The sequence below is a fragment of the Lissotriton helveticus genome, chromosome 3_1, assembly GCF_964261635.1.
Source record: "Lissotriton helveticus chromosome 3_1, aLisHel1.1, whole genome shotgun sequence".
NCBI classification, from domain to species: domain Eukaryota; kingdom Metazoa; phylum Chordata; class Amphibia; order Caudata; family Salamandridae; genus Lissotriton; species Lissotriton helveticus.
The window spans coordinates 1,434,049,917-1,434,072,646 of record NC_136061.1 but is presented as its reverse complement, the minus strand read 5'-3'; positions in this window follow the sequence as shown (position 1 = coordinate 1,434,072,646).

The following is a 22,730-nucleotide window of genomic DNA, read 5'->3' as shown; positions in this document are numbered from 1 at the left end:
CTAAATCTAAGATTTCACGCTTTTGTTTCTTGTTTTTATAGGCTCCTAGGCTTAGTAACTTCCCCCTAATCACTGCTTTGTACGTGTCCCAAATTATCTGTTTTGTGGTACTAGTTTCATTTTGTTCAAAAAAGTGTAGTGTTTCATTTTCTAGTTCCTTGCCCCTCCATGAATGCTACCACCTGCCCCAACTTCCTATCGTGGTCTTGGAATGCATTGATCATGTTGGTCTGCCCTACACACAGTTGTCGCAGCAGATCAACCGCCTCAGCACAAAGGGCACTTTGTGTCACAGGGGCAGGGGCAGCGGTGCCTGCACCGAAGGCCACTCTGTTCCCCCTACTCTGGCGAGCACGAGCAGTACTTGTTGCAGTTGGTGGCAGTGTGGGCCCTGTGTGCTGTGTACCGACTCAAGGTGTTAATTGCCCACTCCCTGTGTCTACCAACAGTGCTGACTCACCACCACTGTCTGAAGATGAGGACGATGGTGTCTCCACATGTGAGTCCTCAGGGACAGTTCTGTCCCCCTCTCCAGGGCTGCTCTCTTCAGTCTCAGTCTGCGTGTGTATGATCTCGGATCCGGATGCATTGCCACCACTCATCTCCATCGTCTGTGGGGCAGTGCCCTTGGCCAAAGCTGAAAGAGAGAGAAAAGAGGTTTACCTAAGTGCCACACTCACGTATTGAAGGTTACAAAATCACAACTTCCTTTACTGTTGACCAACATGTAGCACCCATCCTGCACACGAACCACCCCTACCAGACATCCTCATGTCAAAGAACCGGGGGTGCCTGTGAAACATGTACATCAAACAAACAGGGCAAGAGCATGCACACCACCACACATGTGATGCCATGGGACCACAGACCTCAACGGCATGTCCTGGGACCCTGCACTACAATGCAACTGGTATGTCCACCTGACAGAGATGGATGCTAACGCTCACTCCGCTAATGGCACCAACATGCAATTGCTGCACAACATACACACCACAGATGTCACTACTGTGTCTGAGCAGCAATACATGCATGCACTCACAAGTCACAAACACATTCAGTCTGCTTACTGCTAGTTTGCTGCTGATCTCCTCTCAGCCGGGCGGACAGACCAGGATGCGTCACAGCTATGATACGGTGCATTAGAGGGGTCACGGTGGGTCGTGCAAGCCGGGTTGATCTTGGAATCAGCCCCCGTGTCATCTCCGCCACATTCTTGCTGAGCCTGGTGATGTCGTCCCAGCGCTTGTGGCAGTGTATGTGTCGTCTATTGCACACCCCCACTGCCCGTACATCACGTGCTATGGTCCTCCACACGGCCTTGCGAAGGTGCAGCTTGACCTACCATGATGGGAGACAAGAGGGGAACGTCAGTGGACTGTTTAACATTCATAAACATTGCAGAAACACGTATCTCCATGCAGCCATGCGCAGTACAACACATGTGAAGTTCCCACAGCACACCGCCAAGATAGCAGAAGCCAGGAGTCAGTGACCACCTCATGCACACCAACATGTCCCCCACTGCACTTACCTCCTGTCTGGGGGCACCGTAGAGCCGTTCATAGTGGCGGAGCACACCGTCCACAAGGACATCCAGCTCCGCTGCGGTGAAGGGACGAGACCGGATCTCTCGCACTCTCGACATGGCAAGGTCCAGGACTGTGGCACAACATCAGCAGTTGTTGGATAGCTCAGCAGCAGCAGGTCGAGGTGATGGGTGCAGGCAGCAGTTGATGGATAGCTCAGGTGCAGCAGGTCGAGGTGATGGGTACAGGCAGCAGTTGTTGGATATCTCAGCAGCAGCAGGTCGAGGTGATGGGTGCAGGCAGCAGTTGTTGGATAGCTCAGCAGCAGCAGGTCGAGGTTATGGGTGCAGGCATCAGTTGTTGGATAGCTCAGCAGCAGCAGGTCAAGGTGATGGGCACAGGCAGCAGTGGCTGGAAGCCGTGAATGTGTGCTGCTGAAATTCACACATTTATAGGGCCCTGAGCTGATATTAGTGGCACACGTCTGCAGCAATTGGTTTTTCCGGGATGCCTCATTCAAAATGAGCCAATGACTGGCCCTGATGTGGCGGTGCACGGCTCCTGCTATTTTTGAATTTGCTTATGCGCCCCGCGTTACCTGTTTCCATTGGCTACATGTGCAAGGACCGTCACACACCGGCAACCGCATGTGCGCGCTACCGCGATGGTGCATCATTTGCAATTAATCACTCACTGGCGTCGCAATGGCGGAGCATGCATTCCGCGGGGGCGGGGCAGGCTAACACATACATTTGAATGTGCAAGTGGAAATGGCAGTTGTTACCCCCCTTACAGTCACATTGCAGCACCCACTGCAGACCGACGGCCCTGGCCGGTCACCCACCGCTGGCCCGGGCCGGCTACCCACCGCCGGGTGCTGGCAGTGGGTGACCGCCCTGTGTATTGATGTCACCCTGGCATGGATAGCCCTGGCCGGTCACCCACCGCCGGGTGCTGGTGGTGGCTGACCGCCCTGTGTATTGAAGTCACCCTGGCATGGATGGCCCTGGTGATATCAATACACAGGACGGTCACCCACCGCCAGCACCCGGCGGTGGGTGACCGTCCAGGGCCATCCATGCCAGGGTGACATCAATACACAGGGCGGTCACCCACCACCAGCACCCGGCGGTGGGTGACCGGCCAGGGCCGGTGGTGGTTAACCAGCCAGGGCCGGCGGTGGGTGACCGGCCAGGGCCATCCATGCCAGGGTGACATCAATACACAGGGCGGACACCCACCGCCAGCACCCAGCGGTGGGTGACCAGCCAGGGCCGGCGGTGATTGACCGGCCAGGGTTGGCAGTGGGTGACCGGCCAGTGCCATCCATGCCAGGGTTACATCAATGCACAGGGCGGTCACCCACTGCCAGCACCCGGTGGTGGGTGACCGGCCAGGGCCATCCATGCCAGGGTTACATCAATGCACAGGGCGGTCACCCACTGCCAGCACCCGGGGGTGGGTGACCGGCCAGGGCCATCCATGCCAGGGTGACATCAATGCACAGGGCAGTCACCCGGCAGTGGGTGACCGGCCAGGGCAGGCGGTGGTTGACCGGCCAGGGCCGGCGGTGGGTGACCGGCCAGGGACATCCATGCCAGGGTGACATCAATGCACAGGGCGGTCACCCACCGCCAGCACCCGGCGGTGGGTGACTGGCCAGGGCCATCCATGCCAGTGTGACATCAATATACATGGCAGTCACCCACCGCCAGCACCCGGTGGTGGGTGACCGGCCAGGGCCATCCATGCCAGTGTGACATCAATACACAGGGCGGTCACCCACTGCCAACATCCGGCGGTGGGTGACCGGCCAGGGCCGGCGGTGGGTGACCAGCCAGGGCCATCCATGCCAGGGTAACATCAATACTGAGGGCGGTCACCCACCACCAGCACTCGGCGGTGGATGACCGGCCAGGTCCGTCCATGCCAGGGTGACATCAATGCACAGGGGGGTCACCCCCCGCCAGCACCCGGCAGTGGGTGACCGGCCAGGGCCGGCGGTGGTTGACCAGCCAGGGCCGGTTGTGAGTGACCGGCCAGGAACATCCACGCCAGGGTGACATTGCACAGGGCGGTCACCCACCGCCAGCACCCGGCGGTGGGTGACTGGCCAGGGCCATCCATGCCAGGGTGACATCAATAAACTGGGCGGTCACCCACCGCCAGCACCCGGCGGTGGGTGCCCGCCCAGTGCCGGCAGTGGTTGACCGGCCAGGGCTGGCGGTGGGTGACGGGCCAGGGCCATCCATGCCAGGGTCACATCAATACACAGGGCAGTCACCCATCGCCAGCACCCGGCACTGGGTGACCAGCCAGGGCCGGCAGTGGTTTACCGGCCAGGGCCGGCGGTGGGTGACTGGCCAGGGCCAGCAGTGGGTGACCGGCCAGGGCCATCCATGCCTGGGTGACATCAATACACAGGGCGGTCACCCACTGCCAGCATCCGGTGGTGGGTGACCGGCCAGGGCCGGCGGTGGGTGACCGACCAGGGCCATCCATGCCAGGGTAACATCAATGTAGAGGGCGGTCACCCACCACCAGCACCCGGCGGTGGATGACCGGCCAGGTCCGTCCATGCCAGGGTGACATCAATGCACAGGGGGGTCACCCACCGCCAGCACCCAGCGGTGGGTGACCGGCCAGGGCCGGCGGTGGTTGACCAGCCAGGGCCGGTTGTGGGTGACCGGCCAGGAACATCCTTGCCAGGGTGACATTGCACAGGGCGGTCACCCACAGCCAGCACCCGGCGGTGGGTGACTGGCCAGGGCCATCCATGCCAGGGTGACATCAATACACAGGGCGGTCACCCACCGCCAGCACCCGGCAGTGGGTGACCGCCCAGGGCCGGCAGTGGTTGACCGGCCAGGGCTGGCGGTGGGTGACGGGCCAGGGCGATCCATGCCAGGGTCACATCAATACACAGGGCAGTCACCCATCGCCAGCACCCGGCACTGGGTGACCGGCCAGGGCCGGCAGTGGTTTACCGGCCAGGGCCGGCGGTGGGTGACTGGCCAGGGCCAGCAGTGAGTGACCGGCCAGGGCCATCCATGCCTGGGTGACATCAATGCATAGGGCGGTCACCCACAGCCAGCACCCGGCGGTGGGTGACTGGCCAGGGCCATCCATGCCAGGGTGACATCAATACACAGGGCGGTCACCCACCGCCAGCACCCGGCAGTGGGTGACCGCCCAGGGCCGGCAGTGGTTGACCGGCCAGGGCTGGCGGTGGGTGACGGGCCAGGGCGATCCATGCCAGGGTCACATCAATACACAGGGCAGTCACCCATCGCCAGCACCCGGCACTGGGTGACCGGCCAGGGCCGGCAGTGGTTTACCGGCCAGGGCCGGCGGTGGGTGACTGGCCAGGGCCAGCAGTGAGTGACCGGCCAGGGCCATCCATGCCTGGGTGACATCAATGCATAGGGCGGTCACCCACTGCCAGCACCCGGTGGTGGGTGACCGGTCAGGACCGGAGGTCCGCGGTGGGTGCTGCAATGTGACTGTAAGGGGGTAACAACTGCCATTTCCACTTGCACATTCAAATGTATGTGTTAGCCTGCCCGCCCCCGCAGAATGCGTGCTCCACCATTGCGATGCCAGTGAGTGATGATTTTCAAAAGATGCACCGTCGTGGTAGTGCGCACATGCGTTTGGCGGGGTGTGACCGTGATGGTCCTTGACCATGCAGCACATGTTATGCACAATTGCAGTATCAAGGATCAACTTCTGTGTTGGGGAAGGTGGGAAGACATGCAGTGTGTGTACACACGCCATCCACCCGGATGGTGTGTGTACACACACTGCATGTCTCCGCACACATGTAATGTTCATAGTTGTACATGTGTGTCAGGACGTGTCCGGAATGCATCAAGAATCATTATGTCAAGTCAATGGCCCGTGTCCACGTGTGTCATTCATGTCCATTTGTTGCATGTGTGGTCATACTATTGACCTTGCCAGTGGTTAACAAAGGCCAGTGATGTGCACCCAAGTTGCGTCAGATGTGCATGGCTATGTGTTGACGTCTTGGTTTTGAGGTCACACGTTTCTATTTCTACACATCTACACAGTACATCAAAGCTGTGTACCCACATTCAGAAGCTGTTGTGAGTGTGTGGTTTGTGTGTGCAAGTAGCAATGATGGGGGTATACATGCATACTGTGCATGCGTATGTGTGTCGCCTGTTGTATGCCCATGCATGTCATGTGAGGATTCCCAGCCATGTAGGTGGGGTCATGGGTGCATGAAGACAAGGAGGGTTTGTTCCATGTTCGTGTTGTGTGTGCACGTCCATGTGTGGCTGTGGGGACGCTTGTCCACACTTGGGCCCTCAGTCATGTGATGTTGGCTGTTCTTTCAACATGTGTGCACGTTACATTGGTCATGTTTGCACCCAGGATGTTGTTTGTGGGTGAACATTGTGTGTGTAGTTAGCTGTAGTGCCTTATATTTCGGTCACGTCACACATACAATCAGTGTCTGCAACATGTATTATTTGTATTGTGTTGGTCAAGATGTGATAGTGTGGCACAGCTGTGCAGTGTTGGTCAATTGATATCTGCTCCCATCTACTCCCACACAGGAGGGCTCCAAATGTGCATCGACCATACACTGTGCTGGAGGACATGGTTGACGAGGAGGTGATCCGCAAATTCCGGCTTGACCGACGGAGATTGCAGGACCTTGTAGCCCAATTGGCACCTCATCTGCAGCCACGCAGGACATATCCAGGAGCTATTAAACCCACAGCAAAGGTGATGGCGGCACTTCACTTCTTCACAACAGGCACTTTCCAGTACACAGCTGGTCATGCCGGGGGGATGTCTCAATCCCATGTTTAGCATGGTACTGCGGGATGTGCTGGATGCCATGATGCATTAAAAGGATGATTACATCCATTTCCCACATCAGGCAGAGCTGGCTGCAGTGAAAGGTGACTTCTATGCCCTGGGCCAGGTCCCACACGTAGTGGGTTCCATTGATGGCACACATATTGGTCTCATTCCACCATAGGCACGTGAACCCGTCTATCACAATCGGAAGCACTATCATTCGATCAACGTGCAAGTGGTGTGCCTGGCTGACAACATCATCTCCCATGTGTGTGCCAGATTTCTCGGGTCCGCACATGACTCCCACTGCTGCGGAGCAGCATTGTCCCCCAACTGATGGCTAATCTGTGTCAAGAACGTGCATGGCTTGTAGGTGAGTGTGCTGTGAGGACTACTGTGTTGTATGTGTGCCATGCTGTTCCCACCAATCCTGGTAATGATGTATGTGTCTGTCATCCCCCCACCTAGGCGACTCTGCGTACCCAAACCGCCCATGGCTGCTGAGCCCCATACGGAACCCTACTACCCCTGGTGAAATGCGTTATAATGAGGCCCATGGGAGGACATGTCGGGTGGTGGAACGTACTTTTGGACTGCTGAAGTCTAGGTTTCGCTGCCTGGATAAAACCGGAGGGGCCCTGCCATACTCACCAGGCAAAGTATGCAAAATAGTGATTGCCTGCTGCATGCTCCACAACCTGGCCTTGCGCAATAATATTGAACTGATCATGGACCCTGCAGACCAACAGGTTGCTCCGCCTCCCATCCCACCCATGTCCACTGATGAGGATAGTGGGGAGGAAGAAGGTGTGGACCAGAGGCGTCAGCTCATTGCTCGCTACTTTCCTTGAATGTGAGTAACTACCTCTTGTGCTGCTGGTCAATGCGTGATGTATGTTTGCTGGTGATGTGTGGATGTGGTGTGTGAATGCTGCCTGTTTTGGTATATTCTGTTTGCAAATGGTGTGTGAGATGGTGTACATGCAATGCTCCCTGATGTGTGTCCTGTGATCCACTTAATTAGTGATGAGTCTGGTTTGTGGGATGTTGCGGTATGGTGTGGTGTGATGGGTGTGATTCAGTTTCCTGACCAGTGCTTGTTGTTCTCTCATTATCCCTAGGTCACTCCCACAGAAGCATGATTCTCAAGAACATTGATCCCTGCACCTGGTAATGACAACTAATAAGACAAACATGTGATTAAAACAAGGAGGTCACACAGCATTGAGTATTTACGTGGTGATTATTTACAGGTTGTGGATTAATGTGCATATTTACAAATAGGTGTTGGGGGGAAGTGAGAGTTGAAGGTCATGGCAGATGAAAACACCGTGTGGACACCACATTGTGTGATGTACACCTAGTCCAACAGACGTGTGCCAATGCTTGACATTGTGGGGCAAGATAGTTCGCAGAGTGAATGGCAGGCTCAAGGAAGGGTGAAGTCAGTGGCGGCCTCTCTTCGAGCGGGTGGATGGTGCAGTGCCACTTCTCTCAGCTGGATCCAGCCTCGGACGGCCCCTCCGTCTTGGAGCCGGAGCGGAGACAGCTGTGGAGGCAGGTTGTTCAGGGACAACCTCCCTGTCAGTGTCCTCAGGTGATGGTGGTGGTGGTGTTGGTGCCCTGTCCCGCTGGGCACTTGGGGGCGGGGGAGGTGGTGTGGCGCGGGATAACCACTCCCTCCAAAGAGCTGTTTGCTGCCCCATGAGGTCAACAATTTGGCCCATGCGTGTGCCCATGGACCGCAACAGCTGGCAGTTCTGTAGCGAGTCTTGGTGTGCCCGATCCGCCTGTGCCTGCGACCGCTCATAGGAGGCATTGACTCTGGCGATGGCATACAGGGTCTCGGTCCCAGAATGGGGTGGGTCTTGTTCCCGACCTCGCCTATCACCTGCATTCCTGTTTGTGAGCTGTGGCCTCACCTGTGTCCTCCCCCGTCCACTCTCCCTTCTAGCCTGAGATGTCGATGGCCCATCATCGGACGATGGGTCAGGCAGGGTGGCACAGGCAGGAGTGGTGGTGGTGGTGGTGGTGGTAGCTGCACAGCTCACAATGGCAGATGTTGGTGTTGTGACACTGGCCAAGGTGGTGGAGGCAGGGATGTCCTGGGAGCCTGATGACCCTGGGAGTGTGCTTGGGCCAGCATCGTCCTCTGCACCCGAGGTGTCCATGGGATCTTCACCAGAGAGTCCTGGCTGTGAGGGGGGCGACTGGTGCTGGCGGTTGCTGGTTTCGCCTGTCAAGTTGCGATAACCTGAGAGACAAGAATTTCAGAATCAATGCTGTGGACATGACAGGTTTTTTGTTGTAACATTACAAATTACTATGGAATCAGGACATGGTTGTTGGTGTCATCATGTTGGTGCGGTAGACAGTACTGGGCAATATGGTGGTGTGGAGGTGCGGAGACAATACTTGGATATGTTTGGTCCGGTCCTGCTATTGGATGGTGCCCCTGTGAAGATGGCTACCTACCTGTAGGTTTGAAGGAGGAGATGCACTTGTCAGCAAACGGTGGGTGGACTCCATCTTGCTCTGGGATGAGACATGGGGGCCTGTTGGGAGTTGTAGTGCTGGTCTCTCACACCCCCACCCACCACCACCCTCCCTGTAGACATTGGGGCCTGTTAGGAGTTGTAGTGTTGGTCTCTCACCCCCCACCCACCACCACCCTCCCTGTAGACATGGGGGCCTGTTGGGAGTTGTAGTGCTGGTCTCTCATACCCCCCACCCACCTCTTTCACCCCCCACCCACCACCACCCTCCCTGTAGACATGGGGGCCTGTTGGGAGTTGTAGTGCTGGTCTCTCACCCCCCACCCACCACCACCCTCCCTGTAGACATGGGGGCCTGTTGGGAGTTGTAGTGCTGGTCTCTTACACCCCCCACCCACCTCTATCACCCCCCACCCACCACCACCCTCCCTGTAGACATGGGGGCCTGTTGGGAGTTGTAGTGCTGGTCTCTTACACCCCCCACCCACCTCTCTCACCCCCCACCCACCACCACCCTCCCTGTAGACATGGGGGCCTGTTGGGAGTTGTAGTGCTGGTCTCTCACACCCCCTACCCACCACCACCCTCCCTGTAGACATGGGGGCCTGTTGGGAGTTGTAGTGCTGGTCTCTCACACCCCTCACCCACCACCACCCTCCCTGTAGACATGGGGGCCTGTTGGGAGTTGTAGTGCTGGTCTCTTACACCCCCCACCCACCTCTCTCACCCCCCACCCACCACCACCCTCCCTGTAGACATTGGGGCCTGTTGGGAGTTGTAGTGCTGGTCTCTCACACCCCCACCCACCACCACCCTCCCTGTAGACATTGGGGCCTGTTGGGAGTTGTAGTGTTGGTCACTCACCCCCCCACCCACCACCACCCTCCCTGTAGACATGGGGGCCTGTTGGGAGTTGTAGTGCTGGTCTCTCACACCCCCCACCCACCTCTTTCACCCCCCACCCTCCACCACCCTCCCTATAGACATGGGGGCCTGTTGGGAGTTGTAGTGCTGGTCTCTCACCCCCCACCCACCACCACCCTCCCTGTAGACATGGGGGCCTGTTGGGAGTTGTAGTGCTGGTCTCTTACACCCCCCACCCACCTCTATCACCCCCCACCCACCACCACCCTCCCTGTAGACATGGGGGCCTGTTGGGAGTTGTAGTGTTGGTCTCTTACACCCCCCCACCCACCTCTCTCACCCCCCACCCACCACCACCCTCCCTGTAGACATGGGGGCCTGTTGGGAGTTGTAGTGCTGGTCTCTCACACCCCCCACCCACCACCACCCTCCCTGTAGACATGGGGGCCTGTTGGGAGTTGTAGTGCTGGTCTCTCACACCCCTCACCCACCACCACCCTCCCTGTAGACATGGGGGCCTGTTGGGAGTTGTAGTGCTGGTCTCTCACACCCCCACCACCCTCCCTGTAGACATGGGGGCCTGTTGGGAGTTGTAGTGCTGGTCTCTCTCACCCCCCACCCACCACCACCCTCCCTGTAGACATGAGGGCCTGTTGGGAGTTGTAGTGCTGGTCTCTCACACACCCCACCCACCACCACCCTCCCTGTAGACATGGGGGCCTGTTGGGAGATGTAGTGCTGGTCTCTCACACCCCCCACCCACCACCACCCTCCCTGTAGACATGGGGGCCTGTTGGGAGTACTGGTGCTGGTCTCTCACACCCCCACCCACCTCACTCACCCCCCCACCCACCACCACCCTCTCTGTAGACATGGGGGCCTGTTGGGAGTTGCAGTGCTGGTCTCTCACCCCCCCACCCACCACCACCCTCCCTGTAGACATGGGGGCCTGTTCGAAGTTGTAGTGCTGGTCTCTCACACCCCCACCCACCACCACCCTCCCTGTAGACATGGGGGCCTGTAGGGAGTTGTAGTGCTGGTCTCTCACACCCCCCACCCACCACTACCCTCCCTGTAGACATGGGGGTCTGTTGGGAGTTGTAGTGCTGGTCTCTCACACCCTCCACCCATCACCACCCTCCCTGTAGACATGGGGGCCTGTTGGGAGTTGTAGTGCTGGTCTCTCACACCCCCCACCCACCACCACCCTCCCTGTAGACATGGGGGCCTGTTGGGAGTACTGGTGTTGGCTGCTTTGACAACATGCAAGCCTGTGAACGTAGGAGGCAACATTAGTGGTTGTTCATGGAGGGTACATTTGAGGGCAGGACTTCACATTTGGGTGACTGTGTGGTCCGCATGCATGGATTGGAGCCTGGGAGATGTGTGTTGACAGTTGTGCAAGGCAGACCATGACAGTGTGATAGTGGTCATTGGTTTGTACTTACCAGCCTCAAGTCCCTCTTCTATTCCTTCAAGGCCCTCAGGGTGTAGTATACCCAGCACCTTCTCCTCCCATTCGGCAAATGGTATAGGCTCCGGGGGAGTGCCGCCGCCAGTGTGTTGTGCCCGCAGGTGGTTCTTGGCCCTGATGCCTTTCACCCTTGCCTTGAGGTCGTGCCACCGCCTCTGGACCCCGTGTTTGATGTGTGGCACGGTCCCCGACGCATTCACTTTGGTCACTATCCTGTCCCACATGTTGGTTTTAGTTGCCAAGGTGGTCTGATGGACTAGGGTACCGAACAGATGTGGTTTGACACGGATGATTTCATCCACCATGACCTTCAACTCACTGTCTGTGAACTTGGGGATTTTCTTGGGTGCCATGGTGTGTGATGTGCAAGGTGTTGGTGTGGTGGGGTGAGGTGTGTGGTATGTAGGGATGGTGTTGTAGGGGTTTGTGTGGTGGGTGTGTTGGTGTGCAGGTTGTATGTGTGTTTGTGTGTGTCTGCTGTTTGTGCTAATCTGCCTCTTTCTTGCAGCTATGCTGTGATGCAAAGGATTGTGGTAATGGGAGGGATTTATTTTATACTCTGTGTGGTTGTTGTGTCCCAATGGTTGTTGCCAGTCAGGTGTTCTGTGGGTGTGGTAACTTGGGTGCTTTTGTTTGTGCTTGGGGGGTGTCATTGGGGCGTGTAGTTGTTGGGGGTGGGTGTTTCAGGTGTGTGTGTGTCCTGTTTAGTGTGTTTTCTATTTACTTCCGTCCGCCATTTTAGAATCGGTTTGACGGCAGGGATGATGTTCGTTTGGTCCTTCTGCAGTCATGCTCCGTTTGTTGAAGCATTGTTTCCGCGGCGGTCGAGGGAGGTGGTGAGTACCGTTGGGATGGCGGCGTTATCCTAATCGTGCGGCCGGACCCTCTGCAGGTATTGCGGCGGTTGGGCCTGTTTCCGTGGTCAATTCGTCCACGGCGGAGGGTGTTTCTGTGGTACCGTCCGCTTACGGCGGTCTTTGGTGTGATCCGTCCGCCACGGACGGTGTTTAATGTGATCCGTCCGCCGCGGTCGGTGTTTGTTGACAGAAATATACTAATCGCAACCGCGGATTATCCGTGGTGCGGTCGGGAGTATTTTTGCCGTGACCATGGCGGACGAAACACGTTTCCGTCCACCATCCTAATAGGCCTCTAAGTTTGGTTTGCACTGAGTTAGTGGTATCTAAAACAACAAGGTTCTGTGGAGCCTGCGATGATGCGTGATCCGGGCAGGCCGTACTGATAGTAATGTTTTTTGTGTTGTGAATGCTGCCTTAGTAAGGCCACGTGATAATCATTTTTGGTGCACTGAGTTACTAGTACCTTTGGTGCTTAGCGTATACATATTCTACGATGATGCCTGGTCTGGGGGGGAGGGGGGCACAGTAATTGGAGTAATGTCTTTTGTTGATTGGATTATGCATGAATTCCACTTAAAAGTAATAGTATGCCTCATTGCTGACATAAAACTGTTCACTCTTCTTTCCGATGATTTATGGTGCACTGAGTTAGTATCTTTGGCGCTGAGCTTGTACGTACCCTGCGATGATGCGTAATACAGGGAGGCTGTACTGGGAGCAATGTTTTTTACCTAGTGAATTCTGCTTTAATAAGGCTATGGGGAAATGACTTGTGGTGCAGAGAGTTAGTGGTACCGAAAGAACTCAGCGCGTGCGTACCCTGTGATGATTCGTGGTTCGGATGGGTCGCAGTGGTGTAATGTCTCTTGTCTACTCGAATGCATCATGTACAATCGCCATTCTATCTGAATGGTGAGCCCTCACAATGTAGATCGAAGGCAGTAGTCATCACTGACATCAAGAAATTCTTTTTTGGCGTATCTTTTAACAAAATCTGAGGACCTAAAGTACAATTAACTCTACCTTAAAAAATAATAAGGCTAAATTTCATGCTGTTCGTAGTATAGATTCAAAGCTGAATTCAAGATGTGAACCCTTCTGTCTATACTGTAAATCAAAGTCAGTAGTCAGCAGAGATATCAAGAAATGATTTTTGTCACTTATTTTAACAAAATCAGAACACATACAGTACAATTTTCTCTGTATTAAATTAATCAAGGTTGAATTCCTTACTGTCCGTAGTATACATGCAAAGGTGACTTCAAGTTGTGAACCCTGCTGTCCACAGAGTACATCGAAGGCAGTAGTTGACACAGACATCGAGGAATGCTTTTTTTTGTCACATACTTTAACAAAATCTGAGGAGACAGTACTATTTTTCTGCCTTAAATAAATCGAGACTGAATTTTATGTTGTCTGTAGTGCTTATGCGCCACTGGTATCAAGTGGTAAACTCTTTTGATCGCAGTGTACATTTGAAAACAGAACTCAGTACAGTCATTGAGGAATGTTTTTTGTGGCATCCTTTAACAAAATAATCTTTGCCTTACATAAATCAAGGATAACTTGAATGCTGTCTGTAGTGTAGATGAGAAGCTGAATTGAAATTGTGAAACCTGCTGTCCGCAGTGTAGATCGGAGGCAGTAGTCTACACAAACATCGATGAATGCTATTTTGTCACAGTTAACAGAATCTGAGGACACAGTACAATTGTCTCTGCCTTAAATAAATCGAGACTGAATTAAATGTTGTTTGTAGTGCTTCTGCACTTCTGGTATCAAGTAGTGAACTCTGTTGATCGTAGTGTACATTTGAAGGCAATACTCAGTACAGACATTGAGGCATGTTTTTTGTCTCATCATTTAACAAAATTGTCTCTGTCTACATAAATCAAGGCTAATTTCAATGCTGTCGGTAGTGTTAATGCAAAACTAAATTCAAGTTGTGAACCCTGCTGTCCGCAGTGTAGATCAAAGGCTGTAGTCAGCACAGTTATAGACAAATGCTTTTTGTCACATCCTTTTACAAAATTGGAAGACATAGAGTGCAATTGTCTCTACCTTAAATAAGCAAGGCTGGATTCAATGCTTCCCATAGTGCAGATGCAAAGCTGAATTGAAGTTGTGAACCCTGCTGTGCGCAGTGGAGATAGAAGGCAGTAGTCGATACAGACATAAGTCTGCTGTGCTGTGGTGTAGAGTTCGGAATGGGCCCGTATCGAGGAGGCACGTGGTCATGGCGGCAGCCACGTGGCAGGGTGCGTACCTTCACTGTGGCGGAGTCTCGGCTCTTTGCAGAAGTGAACCACGCCCTAAGCGTAGGCTAATTATTTATAGTCTTACGCTGACGTTGCCTACGTTGGAGCAGCCCACTCCGCTTCTGCTTCAAGGGAGGGGGGAGACAGCACAGCTACATGACCGAAATATTCCCCAGTGTCTGAGATAATATGGTTGCGTCCACTGTGCAGTACACTACACGTATCAATAGCATATCTACACACGGAAAAGTTTTTGGTTTCCATAGTGTGTTGTGTATAGCATATAATCGGTAGTATTAGCAGTGTGTACATTAGTGTTGATGTATGAGATCTTCCCATACACATAGTTGATTGCCACATCTCTGAACATTGAGCTAGTGTGCTGTTGAGGGGATATATTATTTTGGGAAGGTCCTGTTTTGTGCTGCGTCTGAGGTACTAGTAGAGAGGGAGTGGTTAAGAGGGGTGGTTCTTTTGGTAGTGGCGGTAAGTGTTGTTATTTTGTTGGGTGTTGGAAGTGTATACTTAGTATCTCTATTACTTATTTGTCTTTAGATATGGGTGTGAGTTGGACGTAATTTACACAGTACATAGTCGATGTCCTTACACTAGTTAAACATTGATATTAATTTGTTTGTGGTAAATGGAACTATCGCTTTTTTTTTGGATAGCATTGTAGATTTGGTTTATTTTTGAAAGTTTGGGAAGTGGTGTTTTTTTTTGGTTTTTTTTCTATGAGAACGCCTAGTTTGTATATTATTAACGTTAGTTGTGGTTCTGGTTTGTAGCGCTTTTCTTGGAGGAAGGAATAAATTGAAGAATGGTAATATTTGCAGTTTTTACTACGTTGAGAATGGGATGATAATTAAAAAAGATAGAAAAAAACAGATATGTTTATTGAACATTATAAATAGGAATTATCATTTAAAAAAAACCTTACAAATTCACTGAAAAAAACATAGGTTTTAGGCACGTTATAGTTAGGAATTAGCATTTAAAAAACCTTAGAAATTCACTGAAAAAACCATAGGTTTCAGGGGCGTTATAGTTAGCTGGACATTTCTCTCATACAAAACCATTGAAATTCCCCCCTTATCGTTAGTTCAGCCCGCAATGCACTGCTGATGACGTCACATATTACATCACTCATGACATGGTCAGTGACATCACTCATGACATCACTGATTCTTCACCTCTCTTTGCCTTCAAGAGGTCGAGTAGTATCCGTTACCATTTGGTGCACACACGCCCAAAAGAGACACCTAGAAGAGCGATAGGCACTTTGTGGAATTTACCACCAGTGGTGGAACACCATCCCTGCGGTAGCTGCTCAGTCTGTCCACAGACCAAACACTCTACCACTGTAGATATAGGCACTGACCGGCCTTGGGAACAGGTGATATTCACTAATTGCAATAGTGAGAACTTGATCTATCTCCTCACCTCTCCGTGCCAGACCAGATATGTGGGAATGACGACACGAAAGGTGGGCACACGAATGTTGGAGCATAAGAGTTCATTCCGCTGTAAGAAAACAATGACGAGCCTGACTAAACACTTTGTCGAAATACAACACGGAGAAGAGGAATTTCAATGGACGGTTCTAGAGAAACCATTTATACCATCACACATCACCAACATCTCCAGATATTTGTTTGTCAAAGAACAGAAATGGTTTTACAGGCTCCATACTGATACATCGGGGCTTAATGATGGCATACCATGGGTATCTTTGTAAGACACAGCCTTTTAACTTCAGACCTTCAGGGTCTCAGGCTTGAGTATCCTCATATTGCAGGATTAGCCGTCGTTGACATGACTGGATGCTATGGTTACAGTTGTTGATGGCATCTTTACTAGACACTCAGCTGGTATGATCATACTGTAAGGGTGAATGAACTACAGAAATCGCCAGCATGATGCAATCACGTAGTAACCTGAATTAAGAGACGAAAGCCTGGACTTTTGGGTATTACACTTTATACATCTATACACACCACCTATCAAGTATTCTAACTATGTATGATAGATGGCACTTATATTATATACACAGGCGGTATAATGACACTTAGAGCGGGAATTAACTACAGAAGTCACCATTATGACATCACTATGTAGTTATGCAATCTATAGTTTTAAGCATGTAATTATGCGTGTTATAATGTTACATTAAGAAGCGTGAATGAACTGTAATTGACTCTAGAATTCGGAGATTTAAGCATTTAATGATGGGTGTCACAATGCTACTCTTGGAGGGTGAATGAACTACTGAAGCTACCATCGGGAGGTCATTTTGTAGTTCTGCAATTTAGAGGTTCAAGCATTGAATGATGGGTGTTACAATGCTACACATTTACACCTACTCCTCCTGATAATGAGCGTGAGTCATTTACCTCCAGCTAGCATATGAGGCTTAACGTAGTTGTAACAATGATCGAAGGTGGGTTGCCACCATCTTTTGACTTTTTAATAGCACGCTTCTCGTACATAACTACTGATTATGGACGTGATGACATCAGTCTGTAGTCCTCATACGGCTACGTGAGGGTCATGTGGAAATACACAGAGTTTGGACGATAGTTTCTGATTTTACATCTGAATATTATTGAGGATACAGCATTTACGGATCCCAATAGCCGGCACAGGCTGAGCAATATCAAGCGGCTAGTCCTGCTTTGGATTGTTGAACCGCAGCGCGCATGGCTATTTAGCATGACAGACAAGTAGTCCGGCGGTTTGGTCGCTATGAATACGTTCCCTGAACACGAGCGGGTGCCTCCCCCAAGACTCAGGATAAGCCTTGAGGTACCGACGGTTAGGTAAGAGGTCACGCTGGTTATTTTACACATTTGACCTGGGACACAATTACGCGATAATTGGTAAACTAAGCGTTTGTGTTGTTTTGGAACAGGGCACTCTAGTTACTTTCCACATGTGACCTGGGATCATTCCCGCGCTAATGGTAACTAAGCGTTTGTGTTGGTTTGCAATAAGATAATTAAGCATTCCTGATACCGCACTAGAAGCATGACCAGCAGTTGCAATTGGGGTAAGATTGTAGTTCAATCTTGAATCTTTAAGACAGAACTGAAATGCCAAAATGTGCGCGCTAAATGCTATATGCTAGAGGTAATGGTTTATGTTGATTTGTAGTGCAATACGCGCCAACATCATGAGTTAGTGCTTCTTATAATGAGCACATAGCTACTGACTTCCTGGCGGAAAGTAGTTTGTTTTTCCATTTATTTAATTCATTCGAATACATTATTCAGTACAAGATTTTTCATCTTTCAACTAGGCAACCAGTTGGGACGTTGCTGTAGTGGAAAGGTATGCTCACTAGCATTACTGACACATTAACAGCTTAAGTTATTTTACCACACCAATTCCATGAGTTGGGGGGTTAGGTTTGAATTGTTTACACAAATCAAGGTGTTCCTAATATACACATTGATTTTGTTTCATTGACATGGATTGAGTTATGGTGTCTAAGTGTAATAAGGTAACAGGGAGTTGTTCCTTGGTTTAACCCTACAGTGGATTAAGATGAGCATATGATTAAAGGGTGCCTTGGGAGGATGGAGTATACTGAGCAGTAGCCCCACATTTCCCCTTTGTCTGCCTTCTTTCTTTCACAGAGGGGGGCCTCGACAACCTGAGCACGGTCCAGGTGATGTGAGGTCCAGTCCCCTGTACAGCTGTGTGAGAACATAGTGTTTTTTATTTTATGTTTGATATGTTGAGTTGAGGGAACAATGTAGAGTTGGGAACCTAGGTACAGTGCAGGTTGCTAATTATGTTTTGCTTTACATCCTTTGTAGATGTTTTCTGCATTCACTGACATGGAGGATTAGCAATTTGCAGGTTGTATTTGTTCCAACCTATATTCAATTTAATTTGATTATCACGTTTTTCATGAGTTCATATACGGTTGCAGTTGCAATTTTTTGAGAGCAGAGGCCCTGACGAAAGCCGAGGGACTATCAGCCCGTCAGGCTGAAACATGTTGGCCTTTTTTTCCGACAGTTATTTGGTCTCACTGTCGTTTGCACTGTTCTGTTTCTAATTAGGGAGTGTGCCCATATTCTCATTAAAGTAGTATCTTTTGGACACATCACTCTATTTTAATTCACCATATTGTTATTTACTTTTGCACTGCTTTTCACTATCACTACAGCCATCGAGATTAGCTGTTCTATGGTGGTCCATAAGTGCTTGTGGACATGGTCCAGTCCATAAACGATGGAATGGTAACTAGTCCCGATGATCAAGGGACTCACCATATCATTAGCTTGATGACCATATGAAATGACTGATCACAAAGTCCATTTGATGGTAATCCACACACTGTAGTCATCTGTTCCCACACACTAGTTTCTTCCATTTTTCAGGCCCTCCAAGGTGACTTGGGCATTAACGCACCATGGTGGAGTTAAGGATAGCTTGCCAAATGATTGGCCTTTAGACCCTTGGTTCTCTTTGTTGTTTATATTTTGTGTCTTGACATTCAACAATTTAATTTCATTAACCACATTTTCATGAAAGATATCGATTGAGTCTCTCAGGAGTATAGGCTTAAAATTAGATTTGGGTTTGAAGGCCGTGGGGGTTACCGTTGTCACAATCTTAGGAATAAGTTCTGTATTGATATGACCATTTACTTCTTGGCTAGTGACCTATGAATTTATGTCATCCGTGCTGTCATTCCACAAACCTTGGATTTCATTCATGAGCTGTACATCAGATTGAGTTAGATTGGGAAACTGGCAGTCTGTTCTAATTGCACTAGTGACTGTCATTTGTTTGCTCTTGTTCAGGATAAAGTGTTTCTTAAGTTTAAGTTTTCTCACTGCCTTGTATATATTGAGGCATAATTTTGAGTAATTAAAGTTTTTCCCCGGGCAGAAAGATAGACCCAAATTGAGTATTTATTTTTCCTCTTCACTCAGTTTCACACATGTCAAGTTTACTATTGTGTTGTTGTCAGCGGCCGTAGGCTGGGGTTTCATCTTCTTTTCCTCCAGCCCGCATTGCCCCGTTTTCGTTGATTTGCCTCGTTTGTTTGTGGCTTGTCGTTGTTCCTTTCTACTCCGGGTGCGGTTGCACCTTGGTTGTTTGTTTTTACTCGTGGTCTGAGAGTTTGTCTCCGATCTGCAACTAAAAAACCCACTTCATCCAGCAATGATGTCTTTTGGATTGTTTGTGAACGTGCTTGTTGGTTCATTTCTCTATCCGATTTGCTATCTGTCGCGGAGCTCATGCCAGATTGTGATGAATCTGAGTTTGTTGGAATGTTTTTTGAACTCCTGGTTGTCTGTTCATTAGTTTTGCTCAATTTTGATGTTCTCAACGCTTCTTATTTGAGTGCAAATGTGAAAATCTTTCCTTGCTCATAATCACATCTGTCTCTGTGAAACTTAAATGTTTTCCTTTCTTTTATTCAATGGTCAATGGTCAAAATCACTTTAATCGATTAATTAAAATCATAAAAGTTCATCAAACATATTACATTTCAATACAAATGGGAGACCAAAAATGATTAAAAGTGACAAATATCATAAAAAAGGGAAAGCATCTATCAAATATAAATATTTAAAAAACGGATATAAAAACATAATCAAGAGAAAATCTGTACAGGGCTTCTTATTTTCTTTTTTCTAGCAGCTGCCACCAAAAAACTCGCAATGTTAAAAATAACCCATGGGGTGTCCAGTAGCTGCAGGTACATTATGGCTGGTTTGACCTGGAGAAACCCTTTACCTTTTAAAAGTGGTAGAATAAACTTTTTTCTAAGCTCAGAATATGTGTCACAAAACAGTATAAAATGTGCAGTGTTTTGAATGGAGCTGTGATCACACTCGCAAAAAGCGGCCTCCTCTGGTTTGGTCTAGACCTGATAATTCCCCAAGATAAAATGAATCAGGTTAAAACGAAACCTTGACAGTAGCCAGCAATGAAACGGCTTGGATACTAGCCTTAGATATGGTTCTATTGAAGGAGATGTGATTAAAAGAAAATAAGCCCTAGCGGTAGGTTTTTCAACTCCGCGGACTCATGATCCTGGGCCATTAATAGTAAAAAATTAGTTTTTACCCAGCTAACATCACCTTTGGTGAACAGGTCTGGCTTCAAATACAATTCAGGCCGCCCTAGTTTAACAAACATGTTTTTTATATATGTAAACCAGGGTATTGCGGAAGCTCTATCCAGGAGCAAACAGTCTTTTAGGATCAGGCGATTCAAATTGAGTTTAGGGTTCAACCAGGTTTTAACCCAACAGGTTAGAGGGGCCAGGTTTAACAGGTCAGAAACATATCCCGTCCCCAGCTCTTTCTTTTATTCTTTCTTCCTCTTTTTTTAAACGAGTCATAATTTCTTGCCTTCATTTATTTTTCTCCTCTGTTTCCCCAAATGACTCCAGCTCTTCATTAATTTTGTCTATTTCCTCAAGTAGGGCAGTTCTGTCAATATCTGCATATTTGATTAAGATAAGAACCAAACGTTTTGAGGATTCTAAATTAGTCTCGGCCCACTCTTTCATCATTGTGGGATTTGGGTTCTCATAGCTGGGTGCCATGAGAATCCTAAGGCCTCTGGGAATTCGTTCGACATCTATGTATCTTTGTAGAGAGCGAGACTCCCACCATTTGCTCTGTTCGTTACGCATTTTCTTTTCCATAAACTTAAACATGTCTTTCATAGTATTATTCTGTGCCATAATTGTATTGCTGTTTGCTGCACTTTGAAGATTTACGGGACAGTCATTGAACATTTCTAATGCTACCTCCTCTCGGCCGCGTATCATGTCGGTGGTCATTGCTGCTCTTTCCCTTTAAATTTCGTCGAGGACTCAAATTCAGTGAAATTCTATGTTTGTTTCCCCGGATGGCACTACTTTCCCACCCCACAATGCCCACTTTGCGCCTACCTGAACACTAGCTCCGGAATCGGATGAGCCCTTCGGCTCCGACTAGGATAGGGCTTTACGGCAGTAGTTCGCCGGGCTGGGGGGGTCACTCTCCTCAATCCCTTCCGGGTTGTAGTTTCGATTTCCGAGTTTTCCTGTCGCCAGCGTCTCTTCTCTGGAGGTGTCAACTTGTAGGAAAGGGGTCCGTTAAAGACGAAAAGGGACCAGTCGGCTAAATATATTCCCAAACTCCTCCACTCATCCTTTTTGGAAAGCATAAAACGGAAAGGACCACGATAATGTGCCTTATGTTTTTTATTTAATCAGGGTGCAGAATATCGCCATTACGCGTTTCAGCCCACTACAGGCCCTGATCACATGACATAAAGTACATGTGGTTGCCGTTTTTTAAAGTGAAAGTTGCTCATAAATTCTTATCATATATGCAAACAATACCATAGACATAGAAAACATTGAAAACTGGGACGTATCTCTATATAAATACAGTACATTATGAATTGTAAATTAAATTGAAAGTTTTCAAAGTCAAAGTTAGAATTCAAATTTTTAAAACTTTAAGGGCCAGATGTAGGTAGCCTAATACCGGTCGGTAACGGCTGAAAATCGGTAATTTCAGCCGTTACCGACCGGTATTTGGACATTGAGATGTAGGTCGCCCAAAATGTACAGAATCGGTAAAAATACCGAATCGGTAGATTACCGGCTCGGAAATATTTCCGAATCGATAATATTACCGAATCGGAAAAATTACCAAATCGGAAAATATACCGAGTCGGTAAATGTTCCGAATCGGTAAAATTACCGAATCGGAATTTATACCGAGTTGGTAAATGTACCGAATCGGTAAAATTACCGATTCGGAAAATAAGAAATGGTAAAAACAACACCATTGAGATGTAGGTGACCCATAAATTACAGAATTTCACGAAAATTCGGTATTTATGAATCAGTATTTTACATGGATGGAAAGCAGGTGGTAATCAGGTGCAGCCTATACAAAAGGGCCCCAAAATGCAACACTGGAACCAGAATGGTGGTTTTCTACATCATAGCAAGACGGCTAAGGCTACAGGCAGCAGGTGAGAGGGAATGGAGAAGGGAGGAGCAGGTCTACAGGCAGAGGATCACACTCTTCCAATTGACAGAACCGGAGATACTGCAAAGATATAGACTGCACCCCCAAACCATCATGGACCTGATCAGGGACCTGCACCCACTCCTGGACCACCCAAAACAAAGGGCCCACGCCATCCCATCCCATGTGCAGGTCCTCTGTAGCATACACCTGCTTGCATCTGGGAGTTACCAGAGTGTTGTTGTTGTGGTAGGTGGGGTGTCTCAGAGCTGCCTGTCGCGTATCTTCAGAAAGTTCCTGGATGCCATGATGCAAAGAATGGAGCATTACATCCATTTCCCAGACACTGATGCGGACTTGCTCAGGACCAAGACTGAATTTTACCTCATGGCAAATTTCCCACACGTGATTGGC